Genomic DNA, 17446 nt, shown 5'->3' with positions numbered 1-17446 from the left:
TTTTTTTTTTTCCTTCTCATTCCTGTGTTGCATAGATTAAGGGTATGAAATTACAATAGTCTTTTTTTTGTTGTTTTTGGAACAGAATTAGCAGTAAGAGTGAAATGGTTACTTTCCCAAGTCAGGATACATAGCGCAGGCAGGATGTCTGCATTAAATATTGTAAGACACTAAAGCTCCCTGCAAAGACCAGTTCAAGTACCAGCATGCATACCTGAGCCCTTCATCTTTAAAAGATTGCGCAAGAAAATCCTGTGCTGTTTATTGAAAGCATTAAGTCAGGGGACGAGAGGGGGTGTGGTCTTTCCATTGAAGCCAGAATGATTGAAGTGTTGTGCTTCTGAGGAGTGTGATTTAGTCTTCTGTCCTTTTATCAATAGCACAGGGTGCTTTGAGAATGCTTTACTATTTTCAAGGTTTTTCCTGTATTTGATCTCATTTGGACTTCTCAGCAATCCTGTGAGGCAGTGGGCAAGGTGCCTCACCTCCTTCTGTAGAGAGATTCAGCGGCTGGCCCAGGGTGAATGAGCTTGGGCACCGGCTCTTGAGCCCTTTCCAACTGCTCCACGGGGCATCTCCCCTTCTCTCTTGCATGCTCATTGAAGCAGCTCGAATCCTGGTCCCCGCCTTCTAGCTGTATGGCCTCGGACAAGTTACTTACCCTCTCTACGCCTCAGTTTCCTCGATGGTAGGGTGGAGAAATGATTGTACTCACCTCTGAGGTCTTTGTGATGATTAAAGCAATCATGTCCGCCGAGAGCACATCCAGATGCGGCTCATTGTCAGCTTTCAGGAAATGGCCGCTGTTAATTTGCCACCGCTGTGGCTGAAGGTCTAGTTAGACCACAGGCAGTGCTGAAGAGTGGCCGAAAGCTGAGGGCACGGGGAGGAGCTACTGTTGCCACGCTTCTTACTAGGCTTTAAAATGGGGTTGGATTTTATAAACTTTACAATGGGGCCAATCTGTTACCTCTCCTTAATAATTACAGAATCTGTTTCCTACTTCTAACATAACTCAGGATTTTTCAAAAAGGAGGAAAAAAAAAAAAAAAACCCATGCTTTTTACTTCTCTCCATTCCAAGAATAAGTTTTTAGAATGGTAGAGTTGAGCATGAAGTGAGTGCTTCAAAAGATGACAGTAGTGTGTGGATAACATCCTCTCAGGCATCTTGTAACCATGTTCCCATTACTAAAAAAGAGCTGCTATGCCACAGTTTATTCTTTCACTGAATTCAGTTCAAAAGGATAGTCCACTGGCCTTAGCAGCTTGAATTTTCCATTTTGTAGCCCAGCCAATAATTCATTATCTTGTAAACTTCTCATTCTTTTGGCTATATCCCTGCGCCCAGTGATAGACTGTACTGCTGTGGCATCTTCAGTGAATCACTTGTCATTTTGAACCTGGGACTTGTTACATTGCTGTCTTCCGCCTTTGTTTCCTAATGGAGAGTTCCTTTGGCTTTTGTTCTCACAGCTCAGAGTCACATTCATGGATGAGTGAGTAGAGCTGGGCTCTGCTGCATCTGACTGGATGGCATTTTAGAAGCGGGTCTGATGATTAGCTGGGTCATCTCTCCGCCATTCGCCGTTCGCAAGGAATCTGTCACACGTAAAGACACGTGTGGGCTCTGTCAGCAGTGAGAGACAATTAGTGAAGAACACGCCCATGATGGACCAGACAGACAGGGCCGAGGGGGCCCTTAGAGAGCTCTGACTTGTTGCCCTTAATAAGCAGAGTGTTTTCACCACCAAATGGCAGCAGCACCTCCCTGGGCCTGCTGACGTGCTTGCAGAAGACTTGCAAGTAGAACAGAGCAGCTGAATCCCTATCTTGGTTCTCCCTCTGGCCATGAAGAATAATGCTACGCAGCAGCTGCCTGCCTCCTAAGAGAACTGGGGAGGTGATGTGCCTGCAGGGATTTTCTGTGTTTTTGCATGGGAGAAGATTCTACAATTCCAGAGACTCCACCCCCCCCCCCAGAAAACTCTGAATGAGTGCATTGAGGTGGCAAGAGCATTTGCAGGCACTGACAGAAAGTATATATATTAATATATAGTCTTGCATTGGGTTGGGTTAGAGTGTGTGTGTGTGTGTGTGTGTGTGTGTGTTCATATGCATATATGAGTGTGGCCCCTAATGTTTTTAAAACTGTAACTTTTATTACATTTTCTCAACATAAAGTACATGTTTATTATGGCAGTTTGAAAAAAAAATAAGATGAAGAAAAATAAAAATTATCCCTACTCCCATCTAAGCACTGTGCATACCAGTTTTTATCTCGGTCCTCCAATTAGTTTCGTATGCCTGCATATTCTTTTTATAAAAAGAAGAGGATTTTCTCTGCATTGCATTATAAAAGGTGTTGTATTCTCCAACTGATAATGCACTTGACTTATTTTTTTTTTTTGTCAATGGGAGGACTATATAGAAAGACTAAAATGTGTAATTAAAATGATGCATCTTTTTAATATTCCTCAATGGCGTACTCCAAATGGTCTTTATATTCGTGGCTTAAAATTAACTAAGTTTTTAATTTTATAACAATGGGATTATGTCGTTCCTGCTCCTTTACAATTGGCCTCTTTTATATAACATAAAACTGTCTTTCCATGTCATTATTTCTTTATGCCAATGATTTCTAAAATCCTCTGTGTTCACAACACACTTTCAAGTCCTATAATTTTTGGTGGCATGTTTGAAGTGATTAAAAGACACTGAGCTACTAAGTATAGCGATGTCTTTCACTCTCAAAACCCTTGTCCCACTTTTTGCTCCATCCCCATTTGGAATCACATTACACTGTTTGAATAGAGCTGTTTACAGCTCCCCTCTGTGCATTCTAATATCCTCAAAAAGCAAAGTTAAGCACAGTCTGGGCTTTACTCTGAGATTTTATGTCTTCCTTACCAGCAAGATGGCCTCTACACCGCCTGATGATCCAATCAGTGTTGTGTTCCATTTCCACAAGAGTACGTGTTCCAGAAGGGCAATGAAATTTTACCTGTTGATCAAAATTTGATGGCACACTTGACAAGGGTTGACAAAATCTATGCTTTGCCGCTCTTCTGTGCCCTCATTTTCAGTGGCGGGATACCTTTCCAGGATGTGGATGTGCCATCACGTCTTAACCGCTTCTCTGCATGGATCTTTAGGTCGGTTTTGCTTTTTCATTATTATGAACAGTGATGCAAGGAAGGGAGTGTTTGTGATCAAATCTTTACATTCATCAGAGGTTACAATGAACTAGATCCCTGCCTTGTTTAGTGCCAAACGTATTTTAGTTTTGTTCTCAATTAGCTTTTTTATATAGCAAACCACCCCCAAGATATAATGGTTTAAAACAACAAATGTATGGCTTAACATTGAGCCCATAATTCTGTGAACTGGCTGGGCTTGCTCTTCCGCTCTGGGCCAGCTCAGCTGATCTCTGCTGGGGGCTCTCTTGCGCATCTGTGGTCAGATGGTGGGTTGGCTCAGGCAGGATGCCCTAGGGTGGCCTCACTCATGTTTCTGGGAAGTCACAGGCTATTTCCTGGGGCAACGGGTCACATGTGGCTAGGTCACATGCCTTTGATCTGTCCAGTTACCCTGTCATCTTTACTTGGTAGTAGTGGCGGGGGTTCCCCGGGCAGCCAGAAGGCAAGCCCGCATGTGCAAACACCTTTCCTCTGTTTGCGTCCCTTTTGCTGACATCTCTGCCAAAGCCATTCATGTGCCAGCTCAGAGTCCAGGCGGGAGAGCTCTACCAAAACGCATGGAGAGAGGAGGGGAATCATTTGGATCCATTCTTTGCAGTCCACCACAGCCAATATTTTTAAATTGAGATTTCTCGGTCCTATTGAAAAACAACCTTTGCCTACTCTGGATCCCTGTCCTCAAATCACAGTAACAGGCAAGCTTTTTCCAGCATGCCACTGTCCTTCCCATCCCCCACCCCACGGAATGCACGTCCTTTACCCAGCTCCTTCCATCTGCTCAGCCCCACGCATGTTTGTGTTTGTGGCCTCTACACATATAAGCATGATGATGCTTAGCATAATCTCCTAGAAGTGGAATTGCCAGGCTTAAGTATTAATAACATACTTTGAAAAACTTTTGACTTTTTAATACTTTGTAAAAGCTTTAAAAAATATTTTAGGGCCAGGTGTGGTAGGTCACCCATATAATCCCAGCACTTTGGGAGGATGAGGCAGGTGGATCACTTGAGCTCTGCCTGGGAAACATTGTGAAATCCCATCTCTACTAAAAATACAAAAATTAACCAGGTTGGATGGCCAGCACCTGTAATTTCAGCTACTCAGGAGGCCGAGGCCAGAGAGTTGCTTGAACCCAGGAAGTGGAAGTTGCAGTGAGCCGAGATCATGCCACTGCACTCCAGTCTGGGCAACAGAACAAAACTGTGTCTTAAAACAATTTTTTTATAACTACTTTTGCTCTAGCAAAACATAAGGTTTGTGGTTTAAATGCCAGTTAGTTCCATTAGGCTTTGGTGGCCTGCTGTTGAAAGCTGCTGTTAGATACACACACAGACACACACACACACACACTCTCTCTCTCTCTCTCTCTCTTTCTCTCTCTCTCTCTCTCTCTCTCTCTCTCTCTCTCACAGCCCTGAGGCAATAGGATGAGTCTGTCTTCATCCCTTTCTCTGGGGAGCTCTCCAGGTGTGGTATCTTTGGACAGAGCCTCCCCTCTTTCAGTTATTCAGCAAACACTCAAGCAGAGGCTAGTACACACCAGTCACTGCTAAGCGGGGAAGAGAATAGATTACCAATAATCTCCAGGAACTCACTGTTTGACTAATGAGACAGATGTAAAGTTCCAATTACAACACGATGCCATCAAGCCTGTGCCTGAGTATCTAGTCTATGGGAATGCAGAAGAGAAACGATTCATTTGCCTGGCTTCTTAGGAAGCGAGAGGTATGGGAAATAGTAAGCCTCTATCACTTGGCCAAGTTACTCCACCTTTGGGTGCCAGTTTCCCCACATGTGACATACAGACAATAACAGTACCCACCCATGCTCACAGTGAGGATTCCATGAGATGAAAGATGTAACATGCTTAGAACAGTGCCTGGTAGAGGAGGTGTTTTGTTGAACCATTGAGTTGAATTCTTTTGGCTACTAGGGTTTTTCTAATCTTCACTCATCCAGAGCTCTGAGAGTGTGAGGGTAGAATCACCTCCTGCAGATGTTTGTGTTGTAGAAACAGAGACTGCATAGTCCCTTAGTATCTTTATCAGGACTTTAAAGATAAGGGGCTATGAATGGTGGCACACTTCAGAGCATACTCAGAGTTGGGGTGGATTCTGATCTAACAGTTGGCTATCATGAAAGGAATACCTACAGTCATTGAGCAAATTCTTTCTGATTACAAAACACTATGCAAGTTACCAGAGATTCAAAGATGAATAAGACAGAGTCTCTGCCCTGCAGGATCTCAGCCTATGGGGGAGGCAGCTGTAACCCCCAGCAACTATGGCCAGCACAGATGGAGCAATTAAATTGGCCACAGAGGAGGTAATACTTCAACTGAGCTTTCGTAAGTCCTGCCCAAGCTAGCACGTTGGTCTCTTTGGGAGGCATTAATGTATATGGGCAGCAGAATTCCATTTAATTTATTTTACATCCAGTAAAATGGTACTCCTTGCCATGGGTATGCAAGATAAATATGCCTCCAAAATCCAATCTCAGAGCAATTTAGAAACTAAGAGACTCTTGTTGACAAACTAAGTGGTGAATATCTTATGCATCAAGATGATAGTGATGTTGAGAAACGTGGTTTATTAATCCACAGTGGAATCAAGATCAGGCTTCAAGTTTTAAGTATTAGACATATTTTGGGGTTCTTTTCTATGACATCTATTCCTTTTCCTCTAAAACTCCCACAGATTAAAATTAGATGTTGCTGGCATACAGGGAATGTTTTAAATGTAATAACTGCCTGTTTACTTCTTGGAACTATAAACAGAGCTTAGAAGAACAAGGACGTCTATCTTGTTGGCATTTACGGTTCTTACAGGAAAATTAAAGTCTCATAAAGACACAGTTCAGTGAGCCAATTAAGCCTTGTCTATTAAACTTATGCAAAATATATGGCAGTAATTCTGATAGCTATTTTTAATTCAAAGCATAGACTATGAAATCCAGGTTTGAGCACTTAAAAATAAAAAACAAACCCAACATCTTGGCACTACTTGTATGTTTCCATTTCATTTTCATATTCTATCTCCAAGCAGGCCAGTTTTTGATGCCAAATTACGTTCTTAATGGAGAATATTTGGAAATATAAAATGGGTTGGATGTGATCAAATAGTTACTAGTCTTTCTTTTGGTGACATATAACCTCCTACTTGTCAGCTTCTAGAAGATGAATCAATTTTGTGAGGACTTGGCCAGTATCAAGGTCTTCAGCATGACTCATCAGCTCATTGCTAATCCAAGGACAGCAAATGCCTGCAAACGCTGTAAGTAAGCCCAGTTATAGACTGCTGATGAATTTGGTGCTCCTGGTATGTGCCCTGGACAAGAATAAAGGTATCTGTCTAGGGAATATTTCTTTGAATATAAATAGTACGTAGTGGTTTATCTTGGTCCATTTAGTGTTGCTACACAGGAGTACCTGAGGCTGGGTAATTTATAAAGACAAAGGGTTTATTTGGCTCACGATTCTGCTGACTAAAAGATTGGGCATCTGGTGAAAGCCTTGGGCTTCTTCTACTCATAATGGAAAGCAAAGGGGAGCTGCCCTGTACAGAGATCACATGGCAAGAGGGGAAGGAAGAGGCTGTAGACATGTGATGGATGACAGTCACCATCTTCCAGGAACTTCTACCTCTACTCCATCTCTTTACAACCAGAGCCCCTAGACAGGGAAGGACTGAGTCTTTTGTGGCTAGCACATTGGAGATAGTTGATTTCATGGGGAAATTATATAGAGTGACATTTACTTTTTGTGCTGGGAAATTACTTCCAACAATATATTTTTGTCCAGCCATCTGCTTGAATCAAGTTTCTGTCAGCCTCTGGAAGTAATAATTATTCCCTGCTCTGAAACTGAGCTTCATGCTGGCTTTCTGCTGAGGGAGCAGACCCTTTGGCTGTCTCTTATCTATTGTCAAGAGTTCTTTTGTCACTCACTATAGTCAGCTGCTGATTTTCCAACAGACACTTTAAGGCTATAAATAAACCCTCTCAACACGAGTCCCCTCCTCATTAAAGTATGAAAGACAAAATCCACCGGTAAATTAGGTTATGATTTTTACTCAGGCTGTTGCAGTAGGAGGACGTTCATTAATAAGAAATACCTTAAAGAAAAGGAACGAGCCTGGGTTTTATCGAGACAGAGTCTTACGGGAGCATGAAGGACGGAGGTGGGTCTTACTTCAGAATATGTAAAGGCTGCATGGCCCTTGGCAATTAGCCAGTTCCTACAACTCAAAAGGGCAGATGATTTCTTAACATTGTTACTTTTTTTTTTTTTTTTTTTTTTTTGAGTCTTGCTCTGCTGCCAGGCTGGAGTGCAGTAGCACGATGTTGGCTCACTGCAACCTCTGTCTCCTGGGTTCTAGCAATTCTTCTGCCTCAGCCTCCTGCGTAGCTGGGACTACAGGCATGTGCCATCATGCCTGGCTAATTTTTGTATTAGTAGAAATGGAGTTTCACCATATTGGCCAGCCTGATCTTGAACTCCTGACCTCGTGATCCACCCACGTTGGCCTCCCGAAATGCTGGGATTACAGGCAACATCTAAACTTTTTAAGAGTATAAGACTTAGGTTAAGTTCAACATTGTCAGTCCTCCCTTTTGTTGAAAATGAACATCATTGCCATTGAGACTGAGAAGCAGCCTCAGAAGGGAAGTCTTTGTCTGACTTTCTTCTGTCCCCCTGTCTCTTACCCCTCATTCTCCCCTGAGATAAGCCATAGAAACTGTAATCCCTCTTCCCCAAGATGGGTCCTAGAAACTAGAACTCCTTTTTCCCAAAGCCAGCCATAAAACCAAAAAATATTATTCTAACCTTCCACCATCCTTCTGTATAAGAGTTGGCCATAAAGAAACTAAGACCTTCATCCCAGAGGGCTCCCACCCCATACCTGGGAGGAAGGAATGCTGCACAGAGAGGCCCAGAAGAATCTGAACAGCCAGGCCTTGCGAGGTTTTTCCACGCAGTCTGTTTCCATTAGGTCATACCCTTTTTTTGTCCAATCACATTTCCCTGCTTCGCCAAACCTAAGCATAAAATCAGATAGCTTCTCCTGTATCTCTGGGTCTTCATTCTGAAGGCTCCCCTGTCATGTAAAAGTATGATCAAATAGGCTGTTCATTGTTTGAAGCAATAAAGTGCAAATGAAAGCTGTCTTGACATCCACAATTGGGCATATGCTTCCATAAATGCCTGATTATGTGTGCAAATGAGTATTTTACATACCCGATTACCTGTTTGCTGTATTTATATTTTTACAGTCAATGTAAGTGCTTTCATTTTTAAAATGAAATTGTTTTAAGTTGTTAAAAGAAAAACTATGATCAAATACAGTCGTTATTTTTTTTTTTCTGGTTAACCCGTCTTTTGTTATAGGGTGTTGGCCACGATCCTTATGATGGGGAGGAGAGGAATCATTAGTTTTCTGCTCTGTCCCACTGAACAACTTAGAGATGACCTAAGGCCTCATTACCTGTGTGGAATAACTGGGAACTGGAAGGTGAGATCCAATCATATCCAAGTCTTGGTGTCAAACTGTGAAAGGCAAAATGTACTGCATCATTAAGGATATGACTTTATTCATGCTGTGGCAATAGGGAGAACATTTATTAATGAAGAATAACTCAAAGAAAAGGAAAGAGTCCTACATGGGAGCCACTGGGAAGGATGAAGGTGGATCTTATCACAGAATATTCCAGGGCTGGTTTGTCCTTTGTGGGGATGGCTGTTTCTTTTGAAACACAAAAGGGTGGGAGATTTCTCTCTCTTTTTTTATTTAAGAGACAGAGTCTTGCTCTGTCTCCTCATCTGGAGTGCAATGGTGTAATCACAGCTCACTGAAACCTCAGCCTCCTGGGCTCAAGTGATCTACCTCAGCCTCCCAAGTAGCTGAGACTACAGAACTACAGGTGTGCACTACCACAACCAGCTAATTTTTTTTTCTTTTTGTAGAGACGGGGTCTCCTTGAGTTGCCCGGGCTGATCTTGAGCTCCTTGGCTCAAGCCATCCTACTGCCTTGGCCTCCCATAGTACTGGGATTACAGACATGAGCCAGTAGGGGATTTCCCAACCATCCCTCCTTTTAGGGAGCAAAAGCCTTAGAGAAAGTTTAACAGTGTCAAAATTCTTCAGCTTTTAAGAGGCCAAAGCAACGTTGAAAAAAAAAAAAGGTTTTTATAAGGTTTAGGTCTGAGATAATATCAAAATTCTAACGTCTTAACTGTTTGCTTGCTCTGTAAAGGACATTTAAGCTAAGTCCTTATTTAATTTGAGTAAAGAAAAACAAATGGCCTGTCTGACCAAAGCTAAACAGCAGGAAAGGAAACATAGCTCCTTCCTCTTACTTTCCTACAGAACCATGGACCAATTTTCAGTCTGGGCCAATCATGGAACCTTTTTCTGTAGCTTACAGAAATTCATTCAACATGCGTTTTTTGAGCACCTGACACATGCCAGGCATGGATATATGTGGTGGGATATAGCAGTCAATGTGACAGTCCATAATTTCTCCCCTTGAGCCCCTTGCTATGGAGAAAGAGAATGCAGCAAAGGGCAGGGAGAGCCAGGGGAAGGAGCAGTACCGTTTCCAAAAGGTTGGCCAGAGAAGACCCCCACAAGAAGGTGACAGGAGTGAAAACCTGAGGGAAAGAGCCATGCTGAGGCCTGAAAGAGCGTTTGGGGCAGAGGATCCAGTAAAATGGGAATGCCCTGACATGGGAGCTGTTAACATAATTAATCAGGAGGCCATTTAGCTGAGCCATCATCAGCACCTTGGGTTCCTACCAAAGCAAATGGAACACCAACTCAATGTCAACAGTCAAATGAAACAAATGTAACCAATCAGAAACTGCCAGCTAACTTATAACTAGAGACTTCACCAATCAGAAACTGCCAACTCACCTCTCACTAGGGATTTTCTGCTTTAACCAGTCAAAAATTTTTTGTCTGGCTTCCGTGAACCTTGTAAAAGGCCCCTCCTCTCCTTCCCTTGGAGTGCCGCTGCGGTCTGGTGCTGCCCGATTCATGAATCATTCAAAGCTCAAATAAGCTCATGAAATTTTAATATACATAAATTTATCTTTTAGCAGAACTTGCCAGGCATTTTCAGGGAATGGCAAGGAGCTCAGAGCGTCTAGAGTACAGTTGTAAAGAGGGGAAGAGTCGTGGCTGAGGCCTGAGAGCTGAGGGTGCAGAGGCCCTAGCCGTACAGACAACTGTGATGACTTTGAATGTTACTCAGGTTGAGGCAGGAAGCTACTGACATGATGGCTTTGAGCAGAGATGGGAAAGCACATATTTTCAAAGGGTCAACCCTAGCTTGTGTGGTAAGAGGATTGAAGCAGGCAGATCAGTGAGGAGCTGTTGCACTGCTCTTGAGAAGATGGGGGCTCTGATCAAGATGGCCATGGTGAAGTGTGGTAGATGCTGCTTAGGTCTCCTTTGAGAATTAAATATTTATTCCTCCAGCAGCTGGGAAGCCCCAGCTGATGACCTTTGGCTGTCACCTCTTCCAGAATTGCCTCTGCTAAAGACAGCTGTCTTTCCCAGTGGCACTTCCCCTTCCTGGAGGCTTGTCAGTGACGGCTACAGGGGCTTGGCCCTGTACCTCGACTCAGAACAACTCCTAAGGGCCATCCCAGTTCAGAGCTCCTCAAGGAGTCCACTCAGGCCTTCTTCCTTGTGACTGCCTCACAGCCCAAATTCTCCTTTTCCACAGGCATTGATCCCAAGAGTACCCCCTAATAAACTCCCTGCCCACTCAGCTCCATCTCAGACCCAGCTTCCAGGGAAACATGGCTTGTGCACTGAGGTGGTGAGCAGTGGTCAGGTTCTGAATATAGTTTCTTTTCTTTCTTTTTTTGAAGACAGGGTGATATGGTTTGGTGGTATCACCACCCAAATCTCACGTTAAACTGTAATAATCTCCACGTGTCAAGGGCAGGGCCAGGTGGAGATCCTTGAATCCTGGGGGTGGTTTCCCCATGCTGTTCTCGTGGTAGTGAGTAAGTCCATTGAGATCTGATGGTTGTATACATGGGAGTTCCCCTGCACAAGCTTGCTTGCCTGCCACCATGTAAGAGAGCCTTTGTTTCTCCTGTGCCTTCCACCATGCCTTTGTGAGGCCTCCCCAGCTGTGTGGAACTGTGAGTTCATTAAACCTCTTCCCTTTGTAAATTACCCGGTCTCAGGTAGGTCCTTATTAGCAGCATAAGAAGAGGCTACTAGACAGGGTCTCACTCTGCTGCCCAGGCTGAGTGCAGTGTTGCAGTCATGGCCCACTGCCTCCTCAACCTCCTGGGCTCAAACGATCCTCCTGCCTCAGCTGCCCAAATAGCTGGAAATATAGGCATGCACAAGCATGCCCACCTAATTTTTGCCCAGGCTGGTCTTGAGTTCCTGGGCTCAAACAGTCCTCTTGCCTTGGCCTCCCAAAGTGCTGAAATGATAGGCCTGAGCCACCATGCCTGGCCCTGAATATATTTTCAAGGCAGAACCAAATGATTTGGATGTGACGTTACAAGGGAATTTGATTATGAAACACTAAGGCTTTTGTCCTGAGCGATTGAAGGATGGAATCACTATTAACAGACACAGAAAGGACCATGGAAAAGGCAGGTTTATTGGGTTTGTTGGGGGGAGGGGCAGTCCATCGGAATGGAGAAAGAAAGTAGAGAATATATTAAAAATAAAAACAAACCTTTAATATTCATGCAGGTAAAAGGTCAGATTCCATTTCTGGGAGCCCATGCTTACCTTTGACTTTGAACACCTCCAACATTACACAGTTGTAATATATAATCTGTTGTATTGGGTACAGTCATGGGTCACTTAACAGCAGGGATACCAAGAATACATTCCAAGAAATATATCAGGTGATCATTGTGCAAACATCACAGAGTGTACTTCTACAAACTTACATGGTGTAGCCTATGGCTTTAACCTGGGCAGCATGTTACTGGGCTGAATACTGTAGGCAATGGTAACACAATGGTAAGTATTTGTGTATCCAGACATATTCAAACCTAGAAAAGGCAATGTGCTGTGCCACTATGTTACAATGGCTACGACATCACTAGTAGATAAGAATTTTTCAGCTCCACTACAATCTGATGGGGCCACCGTTGTATATGTGGTACCTGAAACTGGGAATTTATAAAGGAAAGAGGTTTAATGGACTCATAGTTTCACATGGCTGAGGAGGTCTCACAAAGGCATGGTGGAAGGCACAGGAGAAACAAAAGCTCTTTTACATGGTGGCAGGCAAGCAAGCAAGCTTGTGCAGGGAAACTCCCATTTATACAACCATCAAAACTCAAGAGACTTACTCGCTACCACAGGAACAGTATGGGGGAGCCACCCCCAGGATTCAAGGATCTCCACCTGGCCCTGCCCTTGACATGTGGAGATTATTACAGTTCAAGGTGAGATTTGGGTGGCGACACAGCCAAACCATATCACCGTGTCTTCAAAAAAAGAAAGAAAAGAAACTATATTCAGAACCTGACCACTGCTCACCACAGTGCACAAGCCATGTTCCTCTGGAAGCTGAGTCTGAGATGGAGCTGAGTGAGCAGGGAGTGGTCCCTTGTTGACTGAAACATTGTAATGTGGCACATAACTGTATTTCATTTAATTTGAAGAACATCAAATTAATTAAAGACAGAAAATGTGAATACATACGTTCAGTGATTGTCCAGTGGTTGTTAATTCTTAGAGACATAGAGAATCCAAGTAGTCTTACAAAGGAACAAAGCTAGGCCATCAGCACATCCACCAGGTAATGTCTCCAGCAGTATTTTTTTCTTCAAGGCCCATGGGGCAATAATAGACTCCCATGAGAAGTTGAAAATAGGCAAAGATGCTTACCTATATCATGCTCCCCAGTGATCATTCCAAGGCAACACTGAAGTCATCAAAATGACATGACACCGTCTTGTACAGATAGTTTCACAGTAGAGAGGGAGCTTGCTGTAGAGAATAGGAGTTATAGATGAATCTTGAGGGGGTGCTCCCCAGGAGTGTGGAGTCAGTGGAAAGCTTGGGGAATGTGTGCTAGGGGGTGGGGGAAGATGAGAGAGGGCTGGGAAGTGAAGATGAGATGCCTAGGAGGAGCAGTTGTTGTGAGTCTGCCTCCTGTGAAAATTACATCTTTTTTTTTTTTTTTTTTTTTTTATAAGAAAAAGAATAAAGAAGAGGAAGAAAGAGGAAGAGGGAGAGAGAATGGGGGTATTGCTTTATTGCCCGGGCTAGAATGCAATCTAAATATGGGTATGCCTATAATTGTCCTTAATAATGGAGATATGAAAGAAAATGAGGGAAGAGAATAACAAACAAGGAGCCAATGAACATTTCGTTTAAACTTCTAAGTTGATATGACGTGGTACTGATCTACGTATTCCTGTATTGGATGTGTATATATTTAGGATCTTTAGCTCTTCTTGTTGTTGCATTGATCCTTTTATCATTATATAATGTCCTTCTTTGCTTCTTTTGATCTTTGTTGCTTAATTTTAATTTCTGCTTTTTATTTATATATTTTAGCTCTCTGTTTGGTTGGTAAATCCTTCTCCATCTCTTGTTTTAAATCTTTGTGTATCCTTGAATGTGAGATGGGTCTGGATGCAGCATACTGATCGGTTTTAGTTTTTTATTCAAATTGCCTGTCTGTCTTTGGATGGGGGATTTAGTCAATTTAAATTTAGAATCAATAATAATATATGTGAGTTTAATACTGCCAGTTAATATTAGCTGGCTATTTTGCCCATTAGTTGATGTAAATTCTTTATTATATTGATGCTCTTTTTGGTATTTTTTTAGAAAGGCTGATACTGTTTGTTCCTTTCTATGTGTAGTGGTTCTTTCAGAATCTCTTGTAAAGCAGGCCTGGTGGTGATGAAATCTCTGAGTGCTTGCTTATTCACAAAAAACTTTATTTTTCCTTCACTTGTGAAGCTTAGTTTGGCTGGATGTGAAATTCTGGGTTGAAAGTTCTTTTCTTTAAGGATGTTGAATATTGGTCCCCACTCTCTTCTGGCTTGTAGGGTTTCTGCTGAGAGATCTGCTGTGAGTCTGATAGGCTTCCCTTTGTGGGTAACCTGACCTTTCTCTCTGGCTGCCCTTAGTATTTTCTCCTTCATTTCAACCCTGGTGAATCTGACGATTATGTGCCTTGGAGTTGCTCTTCTTGAGGAATATCTCTGTGGTGTTCTCTGTATTACCTGGAGTTGAATATTATCCTGCCTTACTAGGTTGGGAAAATTTTCCTGAATAATGTCCTGAAGCGTATTTTCCAGCTTGGATTCATTCTCTTCCTCATTTTCAGGTACACCTATCAAGCGTAGATTAGGTCTTTTCACATAGTCCCATATTTCTTGGAGACTTTGCTCGTTCCTTTTTATCCTTTTTTCTCTAATCTTGTCTTCTTGTTTTATTTCATTGAGTTGGTCTTCGACCTCTGATATCCTTTCTTCTGCTTGATCAATTCGGCTGTTAAAACTTGTGCATACTTCACAAAGTTCTCGTATTGTGTTTTTCAGCTCCATCAATTCACTTATATTCCTCTCTAAATTGTGTATTCTTTTTAACATTTTGTCAAATCTTTTTTCAAAGTTCTTAGTTTCTTTGGATTGGTTTAAAACAAGTTCTTTTAATTCACAGAAGTTTCTCATTATCCACATTTTGAAGCCTGCTTCTGTAATTGGAACACACTCGTTCTCCATCAGGCCTTGTTCCGTTGCTGATGAGGAACTGTGATCCCCCGTTGAGGGAGAGGCGTTCTGATCTTGGGTATTCTCGGCCTTTTTTGGCTGTTTTCTTCCCTTCGTTATAAATTTATCCATCTGTGGTCTTTGTATTTACCATCTTTGTAATTGGTTTTCTGAGTGGACGTCCGACTTATTGATTCTCAGTGCCGAAATCTGAGCAACCCACTGCACCAACTAAATCAGCGGCGTTAAGATTGCTGGTGCTTTTCTGACTCTGCACCAAGAACCCACGCTCCGAGGCGCCGGCAAAACCGCCTCGCCGGTCACAAGAGTCGCGCTGGCGACCCGTGAGGCTCCTCCGCTGGGAATCTCCTGGTGCGTGAGCAACAAGAATTCATGTGAAGGTGTGGCGTCCTCTCGTTCTTTGTGTTTTCACTGGGAGCTACAATCCTGAGCTGCTAGTGATCAGCCATCTTGGATCTCTCTCGAAAATTATATCTTTTAAGTAAGGTGGGGCAAGTCAGTTAATTTTATAAACAGGCCAGGAGTTTGGATTTCACCCTTTAGACTACCAAGGGAACAGAAGAAATCTCAACACTTTTAAAGTGCCAGTGTGTACTGTGACTCTCCACATCAGAAACGTGTTTTGCAAACTTATTTGACACTGGAAAACCTCTCTTCCATGACACTACCTATTTGCATCTTTGGAAATATTTGTCCTACAGACACATCAAGGTAGAGAACACTCAAGCGGGAAAACTAGTGGATCAAAGGAGTCAGTAATAACCAAGACTTTTAAAAGGATATGAACAGTATCTCGGGTGGTATGCAAAAAACATTGATTTATTCCCCTCCTCCCACAATTCATGCTCACTGTTAACAGCATATTATGGGACACATGGAGAGAGACCCATGGTTTTCTGGAACCTTCTTTATCTTCTTTAACGATTAATAAATTGGTTACATTTTTCATCATATGGCTTGTATCCTTGCAAAATATCCCCTGGCTTGGTATCATACTGCATTTACATTCAAGCAGGAGTTGTATTGCCTGTTCCTCGGCAGGCAGTGGGCATTGTCTCTGGTCATTGTCAGATGCCAGATGGCACCTGTAAGACAAGCAGGAAGGAACTGGTCTTGCCCTATAACAGCAGACCCAAGCCAGGAAAGCTCTGTCTATAGCCCCAGGCCTCTGCAGACTGTCCCCACGCTTGCCAGGACTTCTCATGTCTTTGCTATCTTCTCGTTTCAGTTCTCATTTGTTTACTGTGGTGCCTTCCCCACTAAGCCACCTGGTAATTGAACTTGACTTTTATCTTCCCTTCATGCTACTTCAGATATACTCCAACATAGCTTGTGTGCTTTTCCAGTGGGGCATCTAACAAGTCTTTAGCTTTGGTTTAGCAGTACTTCCCAGTCAGAGGTGATACCAAATCCCCCCAGGCCTCTACTATGTGGCCTTTGAAATGTGTGGAGGAATTTTTGTGCATGTATGGGGGAAGCTGTCACCAGGCACTGGCAGAACCACCCTCATAACACCATTATAAGTAGACAACGAGAGAGTATTTGTTGAGTGATTAGGAGAGTGTTAGGCACAGAATTAATGTTACAGAAGTATTTGATGATCAATAAATAAGTGAATGAATGGTGCCCGGCTTGTACTCAGGCTGTCAGTGTTTGCTGGAGGAGTGAATCCACAAATCGTAGACTATACTGTTCCAGCACTCACATCCTTGGTGCTCAGCTGTTCCAGGACTTACAGTAGAGGCTAAGGCAAAACATCCCAAGCTCCAGTGAGGAGGTCTTGCTATGGTTAGCACAGAAAAGCTTTTCAGAACAATAGCCTAGGATGATGCCTGGTGTACCACCTTCCCTGCTCCCCCAAACCCTCCCTATTTATGCGCTGCACAGGAACTGCATCCTGGTACAGTCTTCCCTTGGTATGCATGGCAGACTCGTTCCAAGACGTCTGCAGAAAGCAAAAATCCATGGATGCTCAAGTCCCTTGTATAAAATGATGTACTATTGACATGTAACCTACCACATCCTCTTGTATACTTTATTTATTTATTTTGAGACAGGATCTCACTCTGATACTCCAGCTGGAGTATAGCAGAGTGATCCCAAGTCACTGTAGTTTCAACCTCCTCAGCTCAGGGGATCTTTGTGCCTCAGCCTCCCGAGTAGCTAGGACTCCAGGCACATGCCACCATGCCTGGCTGATTTTTAAACATTTTTTGTAGAGATGACTATGTTGCCCAGGCTGGTCTTGAACTCAAGCACTTCTCTCACCTGGGCCTCTCAACGTGCTGGGATTATGTGAGTTACCATGCCAGGCTGTCCTCCTGTGTACTTTAAATCATCTCTAGGTTACTTAAAATACCTAATACAATGTACGCTCTGTAAACAGTTGTTATGCTGTCTTATTTTTTATTTGTATTGTTATTTTTTATTGTTTTTTTCTCAACATTTTTGATCCACAGTTGGTTGAATCTGGGGATGTGGAACCCACAGATGTGGAGGGCTGACTG

The 17446-nt window shown here is 43.0% G+C and overlaps 1 protein-coding gene across 2 annotated transcripts in view; it reads left to right on the top strand.

Annotated features, from left to right (window-relative positions):
• CRADD (CARD and death domain containing adaptor protein) overlaps positions 1–14238 on the top strand; it is a 189560-nt gene extending 175322 nt beyond the window's left edge. For both annotated transcript variants that reach the window (XR_012518370.1, XR_012518371.1), the window contains 2 exons: positions 6365–6471; positions 8586–14238. The gene's annotated coding sequence lies outside the window, so the exon portion shown is untranslated. The remainder of the gene's footprint in view (positions 1–6364; positions 6472–8585) is intronic.
• The last annotated feature ends 3208 nt before the right edge of the window (positions 14239–17446 follow it).

The sequence above is a fragment of the Saimiri boliviensis genome, chromosome 7, assembly GCF_048565385.1.
Source record: "Saimiri boliviensis isolate mSaiBol1 chromosome 7, mSaiBol1.pri, whole genome shotgun sequence".
Taxonomy (NCBI): Eukaryota; Metazoa; Chordata; class Mammalia; order Primates; family Cebidae; genus Saimiri; species Saimiri boliviensis.
Note: the sequence above shows the minus strand (reverse complement) of the source record. Positions and strands in the feature narration are given on the sequence as shown.